The sequence below is a fragment of the Mandrillus leucophaeus genome, unplaced genomic scaffold (genome assembly GCF_000951045.1).
Source record: "Mandrillus leucophaeus isolate KB7577 unplaced genomic scaffold, Mleu.le_1.0 Scaffold61, whole genome shotgun sequence".
In the NCBI taxonomy this organism is placed as follows: Eukaryota; Metazoa; Chordata; class Mammalia; order Primates; family Cercopithecidae; genus Mandrillus; species Mandrillus leucophaeus.
The window spans coordinates 3,146,889-3,163,601 of record NW_012106586.1 but is presented as its reverse complement, the minus strand read 5'-3'; the positions used below and the strand labels follow the sequence as shown (position 1 = coordinate 3,163,601).

Sequence of the window (16,713 nt, the reverse complement as noted above, 5' to 3'; positions counted from 1 at the left end):
ACCTTACCAGCATCTCACTTTTATCCCAACACTCTCTCTTAAGTGAATTCTGATTCCGTTTGGGCATGGTATAGTCATAAACAAAAGCCAATGGTCTTATGTTGTTGTAATGGCACTATTTAGAAATGATGGGTCCCCCCTCATGTTACTTTCCATTAGCACTGCATATGCCCCAGGGAATGATAGTATGATTTAGTAGACAAATCTAACTCTAAGTTTCTTCTCTTCTGAATGTAATCTAATGGGAATCTCAAGAGAAAAACACAGGAAAGGCCCTGTCACGGGTTCTGTTTTGTTGTTTAATCAGTATTAAGACTTCGAAAGACTTGATGAATACTTTTTGTTTTAGTACTTAGTGCCATCTTGAAACAATATTCTACTCACCCAAAAAACTAATTTCTTGGTTCCTTTTCTTCCTTGTCTATCAGTAGCAGAATTTGATAGCAAGTTTTTAAGCTCTAGCACCAAAACTTTACATGAAGTGATTAGAGGTAACTCTGGTAAATAATCTCTGATCTTTTATATGCTATCAAACATAATCACCTTAAAAGAACATATAGAACTTTTCTGGTGACATTCTGATGAGGCATATACTCCATTAAACTGTATTTGTTGCCATGGAGATCAGAAATCCTACATGATTTAAATTATAATATCATGGCAACATCTTCAAGTACAGCAAAGCCATGCACAAAAATAATGATAGATCATCCTTGATTGCCAGCTGAAAAATGATATAAATCAATGAGATACTACTGTTTGAAGCAATGGGTTCCCTTATCTAATTGTTGTTTTATTTATCCCAGGCTTTTCTTCTTGTTTTTGCTGCTGCACTCCCAAAAAACTCATTGATATTTCCTAAAGCAGATGTTTGTATTGCAGGGACAACCATTCTGGCAGAAGCTTTCTGTTCTCCAGCATCTGTCATGCTGGAGGAGAGTGCACCAGTGATTTTGGCATACACCAAGGATAGCAAATAGCTTTCGTTTTAGGAGCCAACTCTGATGGAAAAATAAAGAATTCAAAAAGCTCTATCTTGAATAAGGACAAGGACTGGGTTGAGAAAGAAAATGCCAGCATTTATCAGAGTTATCTGACATAGGAAGTGGAGAATGGTGGCACATCTGCCAAGTTAACAGCAATAACTTTATTCTAGGGGTGAAATGAAGTCTTCAGATATTTACTAATGTATGAAGGCAAATTGGAGATTTTGAGTCAACAGGAAAAGCTGATTCTTGATGGATCTCTCCATTAAAAGACGACGACGATCCATAAGAAACTGTATTGTCAGTGCTTTTCTCTGTCATCTGTCCAGAATTAAACTTCCACAAATGTGTAAATAACACAGCCTGGTGGTAAACTTTCTAATTACTCTATGATTATTTCGTACAATACACACTGAAGGGAGTGACTGACACATATCTTACATTTCAAAAGTCCCATGAGATTCAAAAGCAGGCAGCAAAGTCTTAAATAGACACATATTCAGTAAGTTTTAGAAACTGTTTTACTGAAATCTTCTAAGGAGTTAAGTGATAGAGATAAATCTGGAAATCCAGTGATGATATCTTTATAATACAGTTTTTCATCTTTTTTTCAGGGGTATGAATTTTTTACCTCTAATACTAAAGTTTACTCCAGTATTACTGCTGAACACCTTTAAGCTCAAGGAGAAATTATCCACTTCTAGTAGAGTTGTTTCTTGCCTTCCTCTGTTTAAATTGGAAAAAAAAGCATAGAATTCTTAACCAATTCTGTTTCCTGATAAAAACAACATGAAGGTTAAACACCTAACTTCATCCTCTACGGTAAACAGTTCAAATACTATACATTCATTCTTATGTTTACTGAATTAAGAGGCACTGAGGATCAACAGAGACACAAACAAACAGTTCCTGCCCTCTAAGAGGTCATAGTCTAGACTAAATGGGTGAGATAAATTCAGGAAAGGGAGAGCTTCACAGACGTGGCTGCCTGGCATCTGAGAAACAGAGTGCCTGCAGGACTCACTGAGATCTTGCATGCAGAAGCCACAGAGCTGGGGCTGCACCCTCTGTTGGGAGATAAAGGGAGCACTCAGAATGTGCCACACACTGGCAGTACTCAAAAATCATAGGGATATTAACTAGTTTTTGACTTACCTAAGAAGTCCCATTTCAGGGGGAATGAAAGGGGTTCTCTGACTGTCATCTTCAATGCAAATCAAGGTATTTTATAAAACAAGAATTTCACAAGAGTAATAGTGCTAATAAAAGATAGCATTTTCTTTTTATAACTCCCTCATATTTTCCTCCAATCCATTCTAGTAACCCTATTTCATCTATTCCTATTAAGAACAAGTTAAACTAAAATGGTCTTTTATCAATGGCTATCATCAAAAGTATTTAAAATAATAAACATTGTTCAGATTAGTTTTAAATCAGTATCCTTAAAATCCAAGGTTTTTTTCTCTTTTTTTTCTTTTTCTGCAGATATTATGGGGTTTTGAGTTTTTAAATTACAAAATTCTTAAGCTGCCTACTTTAGGCAACTGAGGCATAGCACAGTAGTTTAAGTGCTAAGAGATCAATATGGGACAGAACCTTCTATTTTCACTGACACAAAGATCATTTACTTCTTGTAGCAGAGCCTAGCACAGGTAATATTACTTCCTTAACAATGCAACATGGATGTACAGTACACAAACTGCATGGCAATACAAATACACTTTTCAATTTCTGGGCACAGATACAACTTATTTCTAATAAAGAATGTGTACACATATTAATATATATGTGTATTTTTTTAATAGATAGAAATGGATTTTTCATATCTGATTCATTAATTGCATTTTTGCAAAGCTGTAAAATTTTATAACAGTTTAAACAAATTCTAATGAGTTAAGTAAGAAAAAAGAGATAACTAAGTTGAAGACTAGAAGGCTGAATAACATCAAGGAGACCAAATGCATCTTAAAAGGAGAAGTATCAAGGTGCAGAGATAGTATCAAAAAACTTTTAGCTTTCAAAATAGTTCCTTTCTTTCATTATTATGAATTTAACTTGATTTATTTAAAAAGTGAACATAACTTACATTCAAATCTGAAAATCACTCTAACTCCAATTATTATTCTAAACAATGCTAATTTATAGATTTGGTAATATACCAAAACTAACTTTGCTTTGGGTACTATCTTCCCAAGTATTACTTCCTTGACAAATCTAGATGTTTGTGTATTACTTTTACTAACTATACGGTATTCTTCTATTAACAGACACTTGTTTATGCCACTCCCACCCCCTACTTTTGGCAGCAACCCTAATGATGTTCCCATTGCCAGTGTAAAATTATGCTCCCTGCCCATCCCCCAAAGCCCTGATACATGCACCATATAATTTCCTTGGGATAAAATCTCAAAAGTAGAATTATCAGATCAAATCATGCTAACAGATTGACTGTTCTAAACCTGGACTTTTAAAAACTTTTTAAAGGTAATAATATCCCCTATAAATCATATTTTATCCATTTACAGACATCTTCATTCCGTTCTACAGTCATAGATGCTCTATTATGTGCATATTTTATATCATAGTTTACTCAGTGTCGTATGCTTGCATGCTTAAGTGGTTTCCAATATCTTGTAATTAAGAAACAATGCTGCAATGAGCTAACTTTGTGCATATATGTTTACACTATTGTGGTATATTTTTAGGACAAATTCCTAAAAGCAGAATTCACTGTGTGAAAAGATACATGCCTAGGTAGATTTATTATGTATCATCAAATTTACTTCTCCAGGTGTTGAATCATTTTGCATTTCCATTTGCAATATAAAAGGGTGTCTATATCTTAAGAGTGATAGGCTATCTTTTGGTGAGCCTGGACAGTGAGCAGGCAGTGAAGCTGGGCACCATCCTCTCTTCATCAACTCCAAAACATAGTACACCTTGGGTTTTCAAGAGACTTTTGTGTTTTGTTTTCTAAGCTTCAAAGGTAATACATGCTCAATGGATAAAATTCATAAAATGGAGGAAAAGCACAATGAAAACAAAATCATCTATGATCTCTGAACTAACAATGATCACTTTAAACATTCTGGAGTAATCTTTTTGTCTTTTTTTCTCCTTATAAAATTTAAAAGGTATCAAACTAAATATACTGTTTGCATCCTTCTCATTTAGTATTATATCACTAAAATTTTAATCTGGAAATTACTCTTCTGATACAATCTACAAAATTACCTTTCTGACATGGATTTACCATAATTTATATAGCTCACTTCCTATTAAACATTAAGGAGGTTGTTCCTAGATCCTTAAATTAAAAAAAAAATGCCTTGAAAACATTTCTGCATGCATCTATCAAAAATTCCTAAAATTGCTGGGTAAAGATTATAAACATTTTTAAGGTTTTTTGATATGTATTAACAGATTTTGTAAATTCAACATTATCATTTATAGAAATAACACCATCAAGTATAATAAAATCAATCTGTAAAACCAAAAGCAATGTACATCTCATATCTACATCACATGATTTTATTAGCTTGACATATAATGTAACATATTTTAATTTGCATACCTTTCATTGGTAATCATATGTTATGACTTACTGTGTAGTTTTGTTTTATTGACAAGACTTGTTATTAAGCTAACATACTCATATTGATTCTCTACATTCTAGATAGTAAAGGTATATTAAATTATTTTTGCCATTTTCCTAATATACTGCTTTTTTCTTGCTACTAAATCTTATATTTACATTTCACATTCTATAAGAGTGTTTTTACAAGAGCTTTTATATTCAGCCTATTTATCACATCTTTAGTGATATATGTCAATTCTTAAATAGGAATTTACCACCTGCTGTAGCTGGACTAAATATGCTAAATTTCTTATATGCATTTAATATACTATGATCCATATGGGCTGGACAATAGTTTAATATACAAGTAATAACAAAAATTTAATTAAAGCAAGAAAATTCTTCTCTCTACTTATTGATGATAACGAGCAAGGCCCTTCTTTATTGTGAAATAGCTTCTAGATTCTTATAAGTTCTCATAATAGCATGAATCTGTTCATGAATTTTTTTTTTGAGACGGAGTCTCGCTCTGTCTCCCAGGCTGGAGTGCAGTGGCATGATCTCCGCTCACTGCAAGCTCCGCCTCCTGGGTTCACGCCATTTTCCTGCCTCAGCCTCCCGAGTAGCTGGGACTACAGGCACTCGCCACCACACCCAGCTAATTTTTTGTATTTTTTTTTTTTCAGTAGAGATGGGGTTTCACCATTTTAGCCAGGATCGTCTCGATCTCCTGACCTTGTGATCCACCCACCTCGGCCTCCCAAAGTGCTGGGATGACAGGTGTGAGCCACCCCACCAGGTCTATTCATGAATTTTTTTTAACACATCTGATACTTAAAAAAACACACACAATCTTTTTTCTCCTCTAGAACATAACACGTGCTTTTGTAGGAAAGTTAATTTTCAAATACAATTAAGAAAATACAATTAGCTACTCAAATTTACTTTTTTTGATAAATTCTTTTGTTAATATATTTACACTGTAATTTATTTTCACTATTTTATAGTCTGCTTTTGTCTGTAACACTGAAACATTAAACTTACCAAAAAAAATTTTTAATGACTACATAACAGTTCACCTTTTGTGTGTGTCATAATTCACTCAATGAAACTATTCTCTAGTTGTTAGACATGTAAATATTTTATAATTTGTAATTAGTACCATCAGTTCTGTGATGGCCATTGCACCATTCTTTGTAATATCTTTTTTTTTTTTTACAGCTTGCATATTTATTAAACAAATACTACTAAAATACCTAAAATACATTGGGTACTTGTCATGAGTGCATCAGTAAAGATCACATTGTTACAAAAGCCTGCATTTTCAGCAGTACACAACTGCAACTCTACATAAATGCCACAGATGCAGAATACTGTTTTCTTGCTCTATGTACACAGCTGATATACCTATTCTAACGAAGGAGGGAGCGGAGGAATGCACAAGAAACTCAGGCCAATGGGGGAGCAAGAAGAAAACAAAGAAGTGCAGTGCATGCGTCATCGGTGTTTAACAGTCAGAAGCGGAACAGTTCAGAACAAGGCCAGCTCTGTCAAAAGAAGAGCTAAAAGACAGTTATATAAAAATTAAGGTGGGCTTTCAGACCGGCTAACACAACAACATTCCATGAGTAGATAGTATTTTATTTTTGTTTATCCATTTCATTGGGAGCAAGGACAAAAATGTAAATCTACACCTGGCTTATCAAAATTGCCAAAAAAAGAGTGCTCTGCCTTTTAAAAAAGCATTATGATTTTGTAAAGACATTGTTTTCCAATTTAATATTTGGAAAAGGTGTCATTTTCATATTCCTACTCAGATGCCAGTGTTTTGGTTTTTTTTTCGGGGGAATTTATTTAAAAAGGTTTTGCTCTTTTTTTCCACAAATACCCTTTCAAACAGAAAGAACCCAAAGAGACACCTCAAAATGCCTGTAAAATTATTGCGTTTCTTTCTCTAAGTCAGGCAGGGGAGGCTACGGAAAGGAAGAGGTTTGGTAAGTAAATTACAGTTTTGTGATTGCTCCCGCTACCGTGACTGCATGTCCGTGAGTGCCAGTCAACGAGACAATCGTCTCTCACACTCTGGTAGCATCCGCTCAACCTGCAACACTGAGGAAGAAAGCCACACCGAAGACACAAGGAATACAAGTCAGTCCAGTCTAGAGAACAACATTCAGGGAAACAGAGTACCAACACCTTCTTAGAAGATGGAAATAAAAAATAACTCCATCGGCGCTACCTCGCCAAGGAGCATGTTGAAAGTCCAAAATAGCACCACCCATCAGTGTCTCAGGTCCTGTGGCAGCATCTGAGTCACTTACCACAAGGAAACAATGAGTTTCAAACTACTTCTATATATCAAAAGAGTACATGGATAAAATAAAGAGCTATACAAACAACTGATGAACATAAACTACTAGGTTTGTTACATCTAAATGAAAAAAAAAAGGGGGGACTCTCAGCCTCTGCAAGAAGTAGTCGGGAGCTGTGTGAATGAAAAGGCAGGAGTGGACCGGTTGTGTGAGTGCGGTGGGAGTCTGAGCTGTGGAAGACACTGTTGTAGCGAACCAGGCTGAAGGCCCACCTGTCAGGGTTGGAAACGTGGATTCACAGTGTGAAATTCTGAGCGTTTTCACCTGAGTCAGAATGATTAAAAACTGGGTTGATACCTGTTTGTCCACGGTAAATTCTCTAAAGCAAGGCTCAGAGTCCCACAGTTTCTTCTTATACTTGATGATTTACACAGAAAAAAATCCCATATATGATACCATGACCTCATCAATACCCATACACCATATGTTATACAAATGGAGGTGTTACGATTAAAAAAAGGGGAGGTAACTGATTCTTGGGGAGCGGAGCTCACTGCTGCCCAGTGGAGTCAGGGACGCAGCGTGTGTCTCATCGTTCTTCTTGCGGTTCACTTCCTTGGGGACAGGAAGTCTTCCCTTAGGAAGCCTTCCCTCCATGTTCTTGTTTGGAAATGGTTCTTGACTGACTCAGACAAAGAGTTCTGGATAATAAACCGTTTTGAGAATCTTAGTCTTGGGCTTCTATTCTCCCTCTCTTCAGTCCAGGGAGACCAACAGACAGAAGCCCTGCTCCCTGTTCACTCTGTCTCCTCTCTACACTCGGCAGGAATCGGCGGCTCGGGGCCCCGTCCGCGAGCGGCCAAGAGGCGCACATGCCCCGACACCCTGCACCTGCACCCCAGGCGCCCTGCTCGCCGTGCTGCCCCCACTGCGCTGCTCTTTGTAGTATCTTTAAGAAAGTTTGTTAAAAGACTGTTATATCAAAAGGAATGATTTTTTTAAAAAATTCTTGGTAATTACTGCTTTCTAGAAAGGCTGTAATTATGTCCCAGCAGTTAGGGTTCCTTCATTCATCCAACACAGCAAAGGCCAATTATGTATCAGGTACCATTCTTGGCATGTCATAGTGGGTAACAAAACGGACTAATCTATCACATAAGGAAGACAGACATTAGAAAAGGCAAACAAATACATGTTTTAAAAAACCTACCAATTATGACCAGTACAATGAAAGAAAAAGAGAATTAGAATAATGGGGGCACTAGTGTGTACAGGATGGTGAGGGAAGGTCTCTCTGAGGTGACGTAAGGATTGAAGGATGAGAAGGAACTAACCAGAGGAAAGGGTTACTTATGTATGTGGTACCTAAGCAGGTGTGGACAGAAGAACTTTTCAAACAGAAGTTAAAACAAGAAGGCTCTGAAGTGGTAGATACCTGGTTTTATTCTTGAATAAACCTGGGTCTATTCAAGAAGGCATTTGTGGGTATGGCACAATTCACAGGGGAACACTGGTAGGAAATGTGGTTGCAAAGATAGGTGGGGGCCAGACAGTGCAGGGTCTAGTTGCAGAAAAAATGCTCTTTCATCTTTAAAAGGAAATTTCATTGAAGAGTTTTGAAGAAGGGAGTTAATGGTTTGACAACAACATGAATGTTAGTTATGTGCCAAGTCCTCTACACAGATTAATTTTACAGATGAGATGACTAAGGCCAGAAAAGCCTCAGCTGAACTGAGAGTTCTTATCAGCAGTTCATACTGGCTCATCAGTAGCAGAGCTAGGGTTCAAATACAGGGAGTGTGGGTCCAGAATCCGCCCTCTTAACTGCTGCATTATACTGTCAGTGCACTGTCAACAACGGAGCACTACCACTTAATAGGAGAAATGGCATCTCCTACATTTCAATGTATAACTTTACTAATAAAATTCAACTTTTAAAAAATACGTTTATACACACAAACTGTGTACATGTATATTAAATTAACTACATCATTTGTGGTCTGACTTGTGGTTAGTCTTGGTGTTTTTCTAAATGACTTTTATGATCTATTATTATTTCTTTTTCTAATATGTTCAAAAAGTTTTTCTGTTTTAATGTGCCTTTCAAACAACTGGTTTAAAGCAATATGTTTCTGCCTATTTGTACAATTCCACATTATTCTAATATTGGGGTGTTTTAATTCGCAATGAATGTATACATTTCACTCGAGTCTCTACTTTCAAACTCTGTATTAAATAGCACATTTTTCAACTTATGCTAACAATAAAATTTTTAGTTTTCTATTATTATGTTCTGAGATTAATACAGACTTGTGCCTTTGTCATTACTTACCATGCATATCTTTATTTCTGGTACACACTCAACTTTCCTAGACACACACATTTTTGAGTGGTTATTTGAAAAATATACTCTCTTATATATCCCTAAATGCCATGTAACCTATTAAATTACATTGCTGTAATCTATAATTTTTGCTCATTATTTTAAAAATTTTGTCATAATCTGATAGAAAATGTCAAGGTGTGGCCGGGCACAGTAGCTGTAGCTCATGCCTGTATCGCAGCACTTTGGGAGGCAGAGGCGGGTGGATCACTTGAGGTCAGGAGTTTGAGACCAGCCTGACCAACATGGTGAAACCCAGTCTCTACTAAAAATACAAAAAATTAGCTGGGCATGGTGGTGTGAGCCTATAATGCCAGCTGCTCAGGAGGCTGAGGCAGGAGAATCACTTGAACTTGGGAGGTGGAGGTTGCAGTGAGCCGAGATCGTGCCATTGCACTCCAGCATGGGCAACAGGGAGAGGCTCCGTCTCAAAAAAAAAGGGAGAGGCTCCGTCTCAAAAAAAAAAAGAGTCAAGGTACACATTTCTATTTCTTTTTGTACAATTGGCAAACTGAAGAGACTATTAGTTCTCTGCTGTATTTTCACTACTTTAATCCTTCTGCTATAATAAAATATGTTTCAGTCTTTTGAAATAAACTGTATCTGATACTATGATGATAACTTCTATATTCTAACAGATACAGGAGACTTCAGACTGGTAGTTCACCAACTTTCTTCTCCCCCTAAATACTGAGGAATATGATGGATTTCTTCAGAAAATGAGGAAATACAGTTAGGTGATTAAGAATAAAGCTGAAAAAATCAGGAATGCCACTAGCTATTAGTTATGTAACCTTAGCCTCCATTTCTTCATCTATAAAAATATGGATAAAAATAATGACAATCTAATGTTGTCAGACAGACTAAAAGTGACATACATGAAAGGTTTTAACAAGATGCTTGATATATAAAAGTCATAAATACATTATAATGAAAATTAAGATGGCAGCTCACACTATAATCTGTTAACAATGATTCACTACTGCAGTGATTCTTAAGTAAAAACTTCTGGGGCTGGGGGTTCAGGGGATGGGACTCCTGCATGATTGGATAAGGCCCGCAAGATGAACTTTCTATACCTCCCATGAGATGCCCCTAATTGTCTATGATCAGTTTCTAGCTTCTAGTCTACGCCTGAAAGCTATCAGCAACATTTCTTAAAAAAATTAAACAAAAATAAACATTTCTTATAGAAAATCAAAAGAAAGGCATACAGAAAGTGAAATTTACCTGAAATCCTACCTCACAAAGTTAGATCATTATAAACATTTTGTTGGACACAGTTCCAGATTTCTCTAAATCTACATTTTTTACATGTAATCTAAACATCTTATCAAGGCTCTTTTGATTCCTGTTTTTGTTTACTCAACAGTGAATAAATCTCTTGGCCTCTCTCTCTGTATACATACAGAAATTGGTTTAGCAGTTGGATAGCACTATGGCATTTGTCCTGTTTTACTTAATCAATCCCGTACCATGACTGTTTATTTCTGAGCCAGAACTGTTTCAGAACACTGTTAAATAACAGTGGTGCTAGAACATTAGAAGTATATAAAAGCTGCTGATTTGGGATATAAGATGAAACAGGGGATATATACTTTCGATGCTTGGAAGTTTCCTTTTCTTATTTTATTAAGAATTTCAACCAGAAATGAACACTGACATTCACCAAATATTGAATTTTGTGTGATATTTATGACTACTAAGATAACCATAAGGTTATCTACCCTGCACTATTAATAAGATGAATTTTGTTAAGAGGTTTCCAAATATGGAATCATCCACACATTCTTAAAATGCACTTCACTGACTTAGACCTTAAGTTCACCCAGAACTTATTTGCTAATATTTTATTTAAGACATATGCATAAATATTTACAGATGATAATGGTTTAGGGTTGTAGGCATTTTCTTTATCAGGTTCTACGTCAGTGTTATGCTTTTTTCCTATAAAGTTATTAAGGAAATGTTTCTTCTTTTACACAACTCTAGAACAATTTACATAATGTAGGATTATTTGTGTGAGGATTTGAAGCAACAGTGACACTATCTGCATTTTGTACATTTCTTAGAGGCAGTCCTGTGACAAATGTCTTTCTTCCATAGTTACTGATATATTTATTGACCTTTTCTAGGGCCAGTTGTGGTAATTTGTACTTTATTTTAAAATGCTCACTTAATCCAGAGTTCCATAGAACATCTAAATAGCGTAATAAATTACTAAAGAAATTGAAATGATAGTCAAAAGTCGTCCAACCGACTGAGTATGGTGGCTCATGCCTGTAATCCCAGCACTTTGGGAGCTGAGCCGGGTGGATCACAAGGTCAGGAGATTGAGACCATCCTGGCTAACATGGTGAAATCCCATCTCTACTAAAAATACAAAAAAAAATTAGTCAGGTGTAGTGGCAGGCGCCTATAGTCCCAGCTACTCAGGAGGCTGAGGTAGGAGAATGGCGTGAACCCAGGAGGCACTGCTTGCAGTGAGTGGAGATCACGCCGCTGCACTCCAGCAGCCTGGGTGACAGAGCCAGACTCTGTCTCAAAAAAAAAAAAAACCCAAAAAACAAAAATCAATCATCCAACCTCAGTTCAGTGCACCAGAATAAGAGTTTCACAGACAGACTTCTACTTTTTTTTTTTTTTTGAAACCGGGTCTCACTCTGTCACCCAGGCTGGGGTGCGGTGGTGTGATCTTGCCTCACCACAACTTTAGCCTCCCGGGATCAACGATCCTCCCACTTCAGCCTCCTGAGTAGCTGAGACCACAGGCCTGTATCACCACGCCTGGCTAATTTCTGCATTTTGTTTGTTTTTTTTTTTTTTTGTAGAGATGGCATTTCACCATGTTGCCCAGGCTGGTCTTGAACGCCAGGGCTCAAGCAATCCTCCCACCTCGGCCTCCCAAAGTGCTGGGATTACAGGCATGAGCTGCCGAGCCTGGCTGACTTTTCCTACCTTTCAAGGAACAAATAATTCCTATATTATACAAACTATTCCAGAGACTAAAAGTGTCTTCTGAGGCTAATATAATCATGATAACAAAACAGGATAAAGATAATATATAAACAGAAGATTACTGACCAAACTTATTTGTGAAAAAAGACAAAGCAAAGTATTAGCAAGGGGAATCTACCAATAAATGGGAAAAAAAAAAAAAAAAAATCCTGACAGTAGTGTTGGTCCCACTGCAAGGAGGGTCCAACATTAAAAGCAAAAGAAAACCATATGAATGTAATTTACCACATTAATGGATTAAAGGCAATAACCACATGATCATCCCAGAGGATGCAGAAAAAGCATTATCTATTATGGATTTAGAAACAAACAACTTAACCAGGCATAGACGGGAACATCTTTAACCTTATATTTAACTAAAACCCCAGAGTAAATATCATATCTAATAGTGAAACTTAAGAATTCTCCTTCAAGACAGAAATAAGTCACTTCTATTATATTTGCCAATGTATTAGTGAGTAAGTCCTAACTATTACTATATGGCAAGAAGAAAATGCATTTCATGGATTCCAATTTATACTTTTCTTTTTAAATCTCAGAATTTCTGAAAGCAGATATGTCTCATAACCTCTGTGGTGTGACAGTGAATTGGCAGCATGTTTTCCTTCTTAGTGGTACACAAAACAATGGTGCAGCTTTCACTGCAGAAAAAAGACATCATACTGTATGATGTGTTTAAGAAAGATTTTGAATATATCAGTCTCCCAGGTGGGAAGCTATTGAGGAATTTTAAATAGGGGAATGACATGATGTGATTTAGTTTTTAGAGAGATCATTTCGTTTGCAGTTATTAGATCAAACAAACACAAGGCAACAAGAGAGGAAGATCACTGGGGAGTTTCTGCAGTAATCCAAGTGGCCTGAATTAGAGTAGTGGTGAAACGGTGAGAAGTGAGGCCATGAGGCAATTACTGGAGTCTGAGAAATTTGACTGCGTAAAATGTGGGGTCTAGTTACGGGTAGGGTAAATAGATATTAATGAAATGGACAAGGTGAATCTCTACAACTAGCAATCCCCATGCCCATCTGGGCAATCCAAATCCATTTTCTGGCAGCAGAATATTCTGAAATCTCCTTGTTAGATGGCAAATGATTTACTGGATTGATCCAGGGACACTGGGCTAGAAGTCCAGAATCACTGCCAAATCTGCCCTTCCTTTCATGGACTCCTGTCCTTGAAAATAAGCACTACAGTTGACTCTTCTTTGAGAAAAAATACCAGGCAGATGATAAGGACCAGTTGCCAATTGTGCTTTATTCAAATTTGAGTTACAATAAGGTCTCACGATAGCTGGATCTGAGATGTTTTGAAGGGAAGAGCTGACAAAAAAAGTCCACTTATTCATTCACTAAGTTATTTATGGGCATCCAATCACCGTGTGACATTCTGGATAGTGATGATAAAGGAGTAAACAAAATGGATAAAGCTCTTAATCCTCATGTACTTACTTAATATTCACAGAGCGACTTGAAAAGTGAAATGTACTTAATGAACACTTACTATGTGCCAGTCTTCACATCAATCTCTACCCAAAGGAAAAAACAAATAGGTCTGGCCCCATTTTATAGCTGAGAAAAGTGACAGAGAGGTTAATGCTTCCCATGGTAACATAATTAAGTGGTAGAACCAAGATTCAAACAAACCTCAGGTCCACTATAATAGGGGCTTAATTTTTCCTCTTTGGCCCATGATGATTAAAAAGAAAACATTATTCAAGGATACATAACCCAAGATTTTCTATCGCTCCCTACCATGCGCAACCCTTTCCTATTTTTCTTCTGAATTTCTCATTTTGTTGTTCTTTATTTCACTCTACCTTTTATTTTTAGATTTCCCTTAGCCCCTCTTTAGCATCAAGGTTCAGACATTTGTTTTTGTTTTTTGTTTGTTTTTCAGACAACATTTGATTTTACCATCTAGTGTTAACCAGAAGGGGGAAAAAACCAGAAAACCAATCAAGGAAGAGAGGGCCCAAAGGATGAATATTAGGAATTCCAAATTTCTGACTCTACATTCTAAGTATTACAGCTGTGTACCAGTAAGTTTACTCTAGTAAGACAGAAAGTTAGCCATGATGGAAGTGTTCAACCAGTGTCAGGAGGGTTGTCTGCCCCGGATATTACCAAGAATTACTACAGCAGCTAAGAGACTGGAATTGTCTGTTGCTGCTAAGATGCCTTCCAACTTTAAGGCCTATTAGTCTGTGAAATTAGGGAAAACAAAAAATGACCTTTATTTCAAATGGTTCAAGATGTTTACATAAACAGATGTTTAAACTAATGAGCTTTCAAAAATTAGCAGTCTATCTTCCCACCTTCGATATTTTTGTTAAATAGGCATCTTAAACTACACTGACCTGAATTACAAGCCTGTCTGTGATTGAAAAGACTGGAAATTAGAATAGAAATTGATTTTAGAAATTCACCATCTATTTGAGAACAGAGAGGAATCTTCAGAATACGTACCTACTTAAGAGTATTATACTTTTAGTAAGATAAAAATCTGGAGGCAAGGTATATATAAATTAACTAATAAAAAATAGACATAGGTCATATAACAAAGCGATCACTATTAAAAGCGAAGGTAAAATCCAGTTGTACTGGGGGAGTAGGAGACTTTAATAAACAAACATTTCTTTCAATAGTTAATTCAATAACGGTCACTGATTTTACATCTATTTGTATTGAGGAAACTTCTCATTTTATTAAATCTTAAAAAAAATTCCTGTATGTTGATTCGAACAACATTTATAAAAATGTCACAAGATCTTGAACTTCTGGGTTGAGCTGATTTTGAAATATGGTTCGCTGCTTGTGCTTGTTTCTGCAGAAAGACTTACTTTTGTTCTCTTATTTGACCATTTCTCATTTGCTTGTATCCAGTAAAGAGATACGGTCATCAAACTGAAAAAGATTTAATGAAAGCTTTATGTGGACAAGGGCACCAATGACTTAAAATAGGTTTAGATATAACAGCTTTAGCTAAGAGAAAATCTTATCTAATATATTCCATCTTTAAAGATTCAGGTACTTTTGCAAATCTTCAGAAGTCTGGAAAATAACTCTAAAACCTGACTCTATTACTAGAAAGTTAGACTGCAATATTAATTTTTATGGTTTTTTTCACACTATAATTCACAGTATTCTGAAACACTCTTTGGAAAAACCATTTCCTGGTATTCTGATATGAATGTATTTGTTTTGCTAATGTGAAAGTCTAAAGGTCAAAAGAGAAAAACTGAGGGGTCACCATTAATATCACACTAAATCAAGTAATAGCTTATGTAAGATGCAGGCGGAGATATGAAAAGTTCTTGTCTCCATATCAGTCCCGGTTCTGGGAAACACACTGCTGTGGATGATAGTATATTTTGCTTATAAAAATGGGAGAAGTTATGTCAAATATATAATGATGTATCACATCAATTGTGTTATGAATGGAGAAAAACTCAGATAACCCTCTATTTCAAGTCAGTTTCCAGGGTCACAGAAAAACATCTTAAAGAAACCCTATTTAAAACAAAATCTTGATAATTTAGGATAACCATTCTCGATTGGTGAGATGTTTGACTAAATAATATGCAACCCAATGACATAATATTTTTATCAACTTGTAACCTACCCATATAAACATATATGCTATTTGCAATTCTGACATTTAATAAAATGAAGTGGGCCACTTTTTTATTTAATAATAATAAAACAGTACACTGTGCATGCTCAGTAGCAAAATTAAGCAAACGTGGCATATACCTAAAAGCCAAATGGGTTGTTTATAATCAGTTTACAGAAGGAAAATTGCCCAGTTGGTCATTTAAGTAAGAATACTTCAAAATAAGCACAATAGTCATAATGTTAACTAAAATTAATACAAATCTCATTTAAATTTGCCTTAATCAGTTGTTACCAAACCCATGTTTTATCTGCAAGCCTAAATTTTATGGTTGCAATCTTAGGTATTTTATTAGCTACCCAATTAAGTAAGTTACAATTAGAATAAATCCTTGAAGTTCCCAACAAACAAAGCAAATCTCAAGTCATGAGCATTAATTAAACCTAACAACTAAAAAGCATTTTTCCTTCAAAAAGCTCTGTTTTAAACAGACTTAACAGGTTCCCAACTCTCATTTCAGGGAAGCTACTACAGCACAGATAAGGAAAAATAGTGAGAACAGAGGTCTAGAATGCAGACTGCTCTCTTTCCCACTGTTCCATGACTGTTGCTCTGCCTCTTTCAGTCTATGGGTAATTTCAGGGTCCTTTCTGCTTGGTTTTTCTTTTCTAAAGAATTTACTGATGCCTCTTTTTAAAAAGAAAGAAAGTGTATATATATATGGCTGTTTTTAAAAAATAACAATCACCCTTTACCAACATAAAATATACTAAACCACATAAATATTACATGTGAGTTTTAACAACACATTAAATAAACATTTT

The 16,713-nt window shown here is 35.9% G+C and overlaps 1 protein-coding gene and 1 pseudogene across 1 annotated transcript in view; both read right to left on the bottom strand.

The window, feature by feature from the left end:
• Positions 1-16,713, bottom strand: part of CDK8 (cyclin-dependent kinase 8) — a 70,572-nt gene that overhangs the window by 26,515 nt on the left and 27,344 nt on the right. The window lies entirely within an intron of this gene.
• LOC105553819 lies at positions 7,386-7,749 on the bottom strand (annotated as a pseudogene).